A 10120-nucleotide genomic window follows, 5' to 3' on the forward strand; every position below is an offset into this window, starting at 1 on the left:
AGTCTATGTTCTTTTTTCTATGTTGTTGGTTTTCTATGTGTTTGGCCTGGTGTGGTTCCCCATCAGAGGCAGCTGTCTATCGTTGTCTCTGATTGGGAGCCATACTTAGGTAGCCTGTTTTCCCACTATGATTTGTGGGTAGTTGTTTTCTGTCTTTGTATTAGTTACCAGACGGAACTGTTTCGGTTGTTCTTTGTTTGTTTATTTTTGTATTTTAGTGTTCAGTGCATTTTAATAAAATGATGAACACTTACCACGCTGCACATTGGTCCGATCCTTCCTACTCCTCCTCAGACGAAGAGGAGATCCGTTACAAGGTCGATTTATTTATTTTTCAAAAGATTTACCGTAAGTCGCTTTAACGGGGCGTGTTTATCAGCCATGAAGGTAAAAATGTATGAAAAGAAAGAGAACTGGGTACATTATGCAGAACCCTAAAACTGGGTCCATTATGCAGTTTACGGATAAAAGCTCTGAGATATAAAGGTCATGGATAAAGGCTTGCTCTGAGAAGTGTTTATAGTTTCTCTTTAGAATTATACGGGGGCCAGGGTTTTTTAGCCTAGTATCTCTGGTACATGCAATAAGGCAGTGGTCACTGATGTCATTTGCAAATAACCCACTAGCTACAGTGGGGAGAACAAGTATTTGATACACTGCCGATTTTGAAGGTTTTCCTACTTACAAAGCATGTAGAGGTCTGTAATTTTTATCATAGGTACACTTCAACTGTGAGAGACGGAATCTAAAACAAAAATCCAGAAAATCACATTGTATGATTTTTAAGTAATTAATTTGCATTTTATTGCGTGACATAAGTATTTGATCACCTACCAACCAGTAAGAATTCCGGCTCTCACAGACCTGTTAGTTTTTCTTTTAGAAGCCCTCCTGTTCTCCACTCATTACCTGTATTAACTGCACCTGTTTGAACTTGTTACCTGTATAAAAGACACCTGTACACACACTCAATCAAACAGACTCCAATCTCTCCACAATGGCCAAGACCAGAGAGCTGTGTAAGGACATCAGGGATAAAATTGTAGACCTGCACAAGGCTGGGATGGGCTACAGGACAATAGGCAAGCAGCTTGGTGAGAAGGCAACAACTGTTGGCGCAATTATTAGAAAATGGAAGATGTTCAAGATGACGGTCAATCACCCTCGGTCTGGGGCTCCATGCAAGATCTCACCTCGTGGGGCATCAATGATCATAAGGAAGGTGAGGGATCAGCCCAGAACTACACGGCAGGACCTGGTCAATGACATGAAGAGAGCTGGGACCACAGTCTCAAAGAAAACCATTAGTAACACACTACGCCGTCATGGATTAAAATCCTGCAGCGCACGCAAGGTCCCCCTGCTCAAGCCAGCGCATGTCCAGGCCCGTCTGAAGTTTGCCAATGACCATCTGGATGATCCAGAGGAGGAATGGGAGAAGGTCATGTGGTCTGATGAGACAAAAATAGAGCTTTTTGGTCTAAACTCCACTCGCCGTGTTTGGAGGAAGAAGAAGATTGAGTACAACCCCAAGAACACCCTCCCAACCGTGAAGCATGGAGGTGGAAACATAATTCTTTGGGGATGCTTTTCTGCAAAGGGGACAGGACGACTGCACCGTATTGAGGGGAGGATGGATGGGGCCATGTATCGCGAGATCTTGGCCAAAAACCTCCTTCCCTCAGTAAGAGCATTGAAGATGGGTCGTGGCTGGATCTTCCAGCATGACAACGACCCGAAACACACAGCCAGGGAAACTAAGGAGTGGCTCCGTAAGAAGCATCTCAAGGTCCTGGAGTGGCCTAGCCAGTCTCCAGACCTGAACCCAATAGAAAATCTTTGGAGGGAGCTGAACGTCCGTATTGCCCAGCGACAGCCCCGAAACCTGAAGGATCTGGAGAAGGTATGTATGGAGGAGTGGGCCAAAATCCCTGCTGCAGTGTGTGCAAACCTGGTCAATAACTACAGGAAACGTATGATCTTTGTAATTGCAAACAAAGGTTTCTGTACCAAATATTAAGTTCTGCTTTTCTGATGTATCAAATACTTATGTCACGCAATAAAATGCAAATTAATTACTTAAAAATCATACAATGTGATTTTCTGGATTTTTGTTTTAGATTCCGTCTCTCACAGTTGAAGTGTACCTATGATAAAAATTACAGACCTCTACATGCTTTGTAAGTAGGAAAACCTTCAAAATCGGCAGTGTATCAAATACTTGTTCTCCCCACTGTATATATTTGTGAGGTGTATTTGTTAAGATAAGGTCTATTAATGTAGATTTTTGGGGGTCTTTTGGATTAGGATGGGTAGGTATAGTTATTAGTTGAGTAAGATTTAGTTCGTTACAAATGTCTTTTAATTTAAACGATGCTGGCATCAGCCAGTCCAGATTGAGATCTCCGATAATCAATAATTCAGAGTTTACAAAATTAGACATTAACTCAAACAATTTGCATAGAGCAGATACCAGAGCTGAGGGTGGGCGATAAAACTCACGCTAGCGTTAATAGTGCATTATGACCAAGGACCACATTTAGAACGAAGCATTCATACTGTTTCAGAACAGAAGTTGAAATGGACACTGACATCTAGGTTGCATTTAACATATATGGCAATACCTCCACCTCTACCCACTCTGTCTGCTCTGTAGATATTGTACCCAGCTAACAGAACATCTGAGTCTGGAAAAGAGACACAGAGCCAGGATTCAGATATAATCAATATGTCAGCATGTGATTGTGAGACCAGTATTTCAATCAAATCTAACTTTCGGATCAAGCTTCTAGCATTCAAATGAATAATTCCAAAGCCACTATTTCGAGAGCTCATATCAGACGGAGCTTTCAAGGTAATATTAGATGAGCGACGCTTCCTCGTGTAGCTACTGACAGGCCTGAGTGGGGTGGAGACGAGATTACTTCTAACAATACCCCTCTGCCTGTGCGAGGAAGTGGCAACACAGAACCTTGACAATAGTGTACAATAACAAAGTTAATCAAAAGTTTAATCCATGTTAGCAGCACCTGTAGAGATATTTAATGCTGGGAGGGGAGCAATGAGTATAGTCTGATGGGGAATCGACCAATTCCAAGTATCAACCCCCATGGCTATATATTGTCAATTCTCACATGCCCTGTATGAGGCTATCGTGAGAGCCAGGTTTGAGGAGAGAATGCATGCCCTGTATATGTTTATGTACATATTCATATTCATTCCTTTACACTTGTGTGTGTATAAGGTAGTTGTTGTGAAATTGTTAGGTGATTACTGCCTAGTCGTCACTAGTTATCACAGCCACAAAGTCATAAACCCTGCCTATTTCTAAAATGTATCTTCTTAAAATGTGATTTTGTTCCTAACTTTAACCACACAGAAAACCTTATACCTAACCCTTACCTTAAATTAAGACCAGAAAGCAAAAAAAGTCCATACATTTTTACAATATAGCCAATTTTGACTTTGTGGCAGTGGTAACTAGTGGAAACCGTTGTGCCTGTTGTCTGTATGCGAATCTGCCCTCTCATTGGCTAGAATGGTCCCACCTGATCTTGCCACCCCCTGACTGCCTTCCAGTTTTAAACCTTTTTTTTTCATTGTTAGAGCGGCCACTAGAGTATCTGGTCAATATAATAGATAATCTGTGATTACACCTAAAGGGTTATGCCTCATTACATGTTCATAACATCTTGTATATTTGTTTTCAAAAAGCATAGGAGTGGGAAAATTCCACTTGAACACCCAGCCAATTGGTAATTACTAGTGGGAAACTCGTCTATCATTTCTGAGTGTCACGCCCTGACCTTAGAGATCCTTGTTATTATCTATGTTTGGTTAGGTCAGGGTGTGATTTGGGTGGGCATTCTATGTTCTCTATTTCTTTGTGTTTGGCCGAGTGTGGTTCCCAATCAGAGGCAACTGTCTTTCATTGTCTCTGATTGGGGATCATACTTAGGCAGCCCTTTTTCCCTCCTTCTGTGTGGGATCTTGTCTTTGTTTGAGTGCATGTAGTTTGCACAACAAAGCTTTTCATTCGTTGTATTTTTTATTGTTTTTTCTTGGTGGAACATTTAAATAAAATAATGTACGCCTACCACGCTGCACCTTGGTCTCCTTCCGACGACAAACGTTACACTGAGCTCAGACTTCTCCTACATGCTGCAGCTGAACTTAAGTCACATTCTAAGGAAATTAATTTGATAACAGCATTTTCTGCAGGTAAATAAAACAACAAAACATTATTTATAAACAATCTATTAATATGGTTTTGGAAAACTATGTGTTTATGAGCATTATAGCTGTACTTTTAGTTCATGGTAAATGCAGCTTGTTTTCTATTAGCCAATCGTCGTTCTCAACGAGTTCAAAGCACGTGAACGCACATAACTTGTTTCTACCAGTTTACAAGTAGTATTTTCAGAGTTCCCCACTTGTTATGAACACAGCATTATAGCCAGTGGTTAAATAATATTTTATGCAAATAGTGGAACTGACTAAAGCTGTCTCCGGAGGAATAGGCCTAAATAAACTTAACTTCCAAAAATGTTCCTTAGTCCTATAGGGAAATATTAGTGAATAGAATTAAGGTAGTTCCTAAAGTGATAGAATGCTTGCTTTGTTATCCAACTAATCTTGTGTTCTTTGTATCATCCTGTGAACCATGTTCGTTGCTGCTCGAAGCTATATTTTCAAATTTTTTCCCATTATAAATGTAGAAACATATATATTTATCTTCTGACTTAGTAAACACTTAAAATGTAAGACAAATAATAAATGGATCTTTAAATTATCAAATTGTATTGGTCACATTGTAACGGCTGTCCTCCTCTTCATCCGAAGAGGAGGAGCAGGGATTGAACCAAGGTGCAGCGGGTTGTGAATACATAATGAATTTATTGACAAGACGAAAAAACGAACACGAACTACACTTGAAATGATACAAAATAACAAACGAAGTAGACTGACCTAAACATGAGAACTTACATAGACACGAAGAACGCACGAACAGGAACAGACTACATACAAACCGAAACAGTCCCGTGTGGTACGAAATAACATACAGACACGGAAGACAACCACCCACAACGAACACTGTGAAACAACCTACCTAAATATGACTCTCAATTAGAGGAACGCCAAACACCTGCCTCTAATTGAGAGCCATACCAGGCAACCCTTAAACCAACATAGAAACAGACAACATAGAATGCCCACCCAAACTCACGTCCTGACCAACTAACACATACAACAAACTAACATAAATAGGTCAGGAACGTGACACACATACACATTTTCAGCAGATGTTATTGCGGGTGTAGCGAAATGCTTGTGTTCCTAGCTCCAACAGTGCAGTAGTATCTAACAATTCTCAACAATACACACAAATCTTAAAGTAAAATAATATAATTAATAAATATATAAATATTAAGACGAGCAATGTCGGAGTGGCATTGACCTAAATACAGAAGAATAGAATACAGTATATACATATGAGATGAGTAAAGCAGTATGTAAACATTATTAAAGTGACTAGTGTTCAATTATTAAAGTGGCCAGTGATTCCATGTCTATGTCTATAGGGCAGCAGCCTCTAAGGTGCAGGTTTGAGTAACCGGCTAGTGATGGTGTCACACCCTGACCTTAGATATCTCTGTTTTTCTATGTGTTTTGGTTTGGTCAGGGTGTGACTAGGGTGGGTACTCTCGTTTTTGTATGTCTAGGGTTTATGTATGTCATCTAGGGTTTTTGTATTTCATCTAGGGTTTTTGTATGTTTATGTTGGCCTGATATGGTTCCCAATCAGAGACAGCTTGTCACGATCGTCATAATGTGGAAGAGAGGAGGACCAAAGCGCAGCGTGGTTTGAATACATTCTTCTATTTACTGAAGAACACTTAAACAAACTTGCAAAACAAAACGAATAAGACGAACGTGACCGCTATATAAACAATGTGCTAACATGCAACATAACATAGACAATAACCCACAAAATACCCAATGAATATGGCTGCCTAAATATGGTTCCCAATCAGAGACAATGATAAACAGCTGCCTCTAATTGAGAACCAATCTAGACAACCATAGACATACAAACACCTAGACTAGACAACGCCCCATAAACATACAAAACCCCTAGACTAGACAAAACACATAAATCCCCCATGTCACACCCTGACCTAACCAAAATAATAAAGAAAACAAAGATAACTAAGGCCAGGGCGTGACAGTACCCCCCCCTAAAGGTGCGGACTCCGGCCGCAAAACCTGACACAGAAGGGGAGGGTCCGGGTGGGCCTTCTTACGGCGGCGGCTCGGGTGCGGGACGTGGACCCCACTCCACCATAGTCATTACCCGCTTTGGTGGCGCCTCTGGAGTGGGGATCCTCGCAGCGGGTCCCGGACTGAAGACCATTGTAGAGAGCGCCACTGGACGGAGGGGCAGCTCCGGACTGAGTGGTAGCTCCGGACTGAGGGGTAGCTCAGGACTGAGGGGCAGCTCCGGACTGAAAGGCAGCTCCGGACTGGAAGGCAGCTCCGGACTGAAAGGCAGCTCCGGACTGAAGGGCAGCTCCGGACTGAAGGGCAGCTCCGGACTGAAGGGCAGCTCCGGACTGACGGGCAGCTCCGGACTGAGGGGCAGCTCAGGACTGAGGGGCAACTCAGGACTGAGGGGCAGGGCAGACGGGCGGCTCAGACGGCGCTGGGCAGACGGGCGGCTCAGACGGTGCTGGGCAGACGGGCGGCTCAGACGGCGCCGGGCAGACGGTCAGCTCAGGCTTGCCGAGGCGCACTGTAGGCCTGGTGCGTGGTGCCGGAACTGGTGGTACCGGGCTGGGGACACGCACCACTGGGCGAGTGCGGGGAGCAGGAACAGGGCATACTGGACCCTGGAGGCGCACAGGAAGCCTGGTGCGTGGTGTTGGCACTGGTGGTACTGGATAGACCGGACCGTGAAGACGCACTGGAGGTCTCGAGCTAATGGCCTGCACAACCCGTCCTGGCTGGATGGTAACTCTAGCTCGGCACGTGCGGGGCGCAGACACAGGACGCACTGGGCTGTGGAGACATACGGGAGACACAGTGCGCAACGCCGGCGCAGGATATCCTGACACGAGGAGTGGCTGTCTGAAGAGCAGGGCTGGCACCATCTTCCCTGGCTGGATCCTCACCCTAGCTCGGCAGATACGGGGAGCTGGGATGTAGCGCACCGGGCTAAGCACGCGTACTGGAGACACCGTGTGTTCTACCGCATCACACGGTGCCTGACCAGTATGACGCTCTCTCTCTCCATAGTAAGCACGGGGAGTTGGCGCAGGTCTCTTACCTGGCTTCGCCACACTCCCCGTGTGCCCCCCCAATACATTTTTGGGGCTGCCTCTCGGGCTTCCTACCGCGCCGCCGTGCTCGTTTTTGCCAACTCCATTCTCCTGTAACCCTCCTCGCACTGCTCCAGCGAATCCCAGGCGGGCTCCGGCACTCTCCCTGGGTCGACCGCCCACCTGTCTATCTCTTCCCAAGTTGTATAGTCCAGATTCTGCTCCCATGTCCAGAAATCCTGACATCGCTGCCTCTCCTGCTCCTGCCCGTTACCACGCTGCTTGGTCCTATTTTGGTGGGTTATTCTGTCACGATCGTCATAATGTGGAAGAGAGGAGGACCAAAGCGCAGCGTGGTTTGAATACATTCTTCTATTTACTGAAGAACACTTAAACAAACTTGCAAAACAAAACGAATAAGACGAACGTGACTGCTATATAAACAATGTGCTAACATGCAACTTAACATAGACAATAACCCACTAAATACCCAATGAATATGGCTGCCTAAATATGGTTCCCAATCAGAGACAATGATAAACAGCTGCCTCTAATTGAGAACCAATCTAGGCAACCATAGACATACAAACACCTAGACTAGAGAACGCCCCATAAACATACAAAACCCCTAGACTAGACAAAACACATAAATCCCCCATGTCACACCCTGAACTAACCAAAATAATAAAGAAAACAAAGATAACTAAGGCCAGGGTGTGACACAGCTGTTTATCGTTGTCTCTGATTGGGGATCATATTTAGGTAGCCATTTCCCCGTTGTCAGTTGTAGGATCTTGACTATGTTTAGTTGCCTGTCTGCACTATTTTTGTATAGCTTCAAGTTTCGTTTGTGCTTTATTGTTTTGTTTTGGAGAGTTTTCCGTTTATTCAAAATATGTGGAACTCTACTCACGCTGCGCCTTGGTCCGATCATTACGACGAACGTGACAGAAGATCCCACCAAAAATGAACCAAGCAGAGTGTACAGGAGAAGTGGACTTGGGAGGAAATCCTGGAGGGAAAAGGACCCTGGACGCAGGCCAGCGTGTCATCAGCCCGGTACCACCAGTGCCGGCACCACGCATCAGGCCTCCAGTGCGCCTCCACAGTCCAGTACGGCCTGTTCCTCTTCCCCGCACTTGCCTTGAGGTGCATGTCATCAGCCCGGTACCACCAGTGCCGGTACCACGCATCAGGCCTCCAGTGCGCCTCCACAGTCCAGAGCTTCCGGCGACAGTTCCCAGTCCAGAGCTTCCGGCGACAGTTGCCAGTCCAGAGCTTCCGGCAACTTTTCACAGTCCAGAGCTTCCGGCGACTTTTCACAGTCCAGAGCTTCCGGCGAATTTTCACAGTCCAGAGCTTCCGGCGACGTTTCACAGTCCGGAACCTCCAACGACGGACCACAGTTCGGAACCTCCTGAGACGATCCACTGTCCGGAACCTCCTGAGACGATCCACGGTCCGGAACCTCCTGAGACGGTCCATGGTCCGGAACCTCCTGAGACGGTCCACGGTCCGGAACCTCCTGAGACGGTCCGGAGCCTCCAGCGACGGTCCCCTGTCCGGGGTCTCCAGCGACGGTTCCCATTCTGGGGTCTTCAGCGATGATCCCCAGTCCGGGGCCTCTAGCGACGAGCTGCAGTCTAGAGTCTTCAGCGACGAGCTGCAGTCCAGATTCTCCGGCGATGATCCACGTTCCGGTTCCACAAAAGCGGAGGGATCAGCGTAAGGAGGGGGGGCTGCGTCCAGAAGCGGAGCCGCCACCGAGGGTAGATGCCCACCCTAAACCTCCCCTATAGGTTCAGGTTTGCGGCCGGGAGTCCGCACCTTTGGTGGGGGGTGCTGTCACGCCCTGACCTTAGATATCTCTGTTTTTCTATATATTTTGGTTAGGTCAGGGTGTGACTAGGGTGGGTACTCTCGTTTTTGTATGTCTAGGGTTTTTGTATGTTTGTTGGCCTGATATGGTTCCCAATCAGAGACAGCTGTTTATCGTTGTCTCTGATTGGGGATCATATTTAGGTAGCTATTTTCCCCATTGTCAGTTGTGGGATCTTGACTATGTTTAGTTGCCTGTCTGCACTATTTTTGTATAGCTTCACGTTTCGTTTGTGCTTTATTGTTTTGGAGAGTTTTCCGTTTATTAAAAATGTCAAACTCTACTCACGCTGGGCCTTGGTCCGATCATTACGACAAACATGACAGATGGCTATTTAACAGTCTGATGGCCTTGAGATAGAAGCTGTTTTTCAGTCTCTCGGTCCCAGCTTTGATGCACCTGTACTGACCTCACCTTCTGGATGATAGTAGGGTGAGGGAGAGTTTATTTTCCTGGCACCACTCCGCCAGGGCCCTCACCTCCTCCCTGTAGGCTCTCTCATCATTGTTGGTAATCACGCCTACTACTGTTGTGTCATCTGCAAACTTGATGATTGAGTTGGAGGCGTGAGTGGCAATGCAGTCATGGGTGAACAGGGAGTACAGGAGGGGGCTGAGCACACACCCTTGTGGGGCCCCTGTGTTGAGGATCAGCGAAGTGGAGGTTTCCTACCTTCACCACCTGGGGGTGGCACATCAGGAAGTCCAGGACCCAGTTGCACAGGGTGGGGTTCAGACCCAGGGCTTAATGATGAGCTTGGAGGGTACTATGTTGTTGAAGGCTGAGCTATAGTCAGCCTTCAACACTTTGCAAAGCAATCACTAGCCTGCTATTCAGTGGAGTGGCTGTGAGGTCCCAAGTCTGGGTTTAAGGGTCTCTTTTCCAAGCTTAAAATTATAAACATTCAACATTGGCCATGCTG

The sequence above is a fragment of the Salvelinus alpinus genome, chromosome 28 (genome assembly GCF_045679555.1).
Source record: "Salvelinus alpinus chromosome 28, SLU_Salpinus.1, whole genome shotgun sequence".
Lineage (NCBI taxonomy): Eukaryota > Metazoa > Chordata > Actinopteri > Salmoniformes > Salmonidae > Salvelinus > Salvelinus alpinus.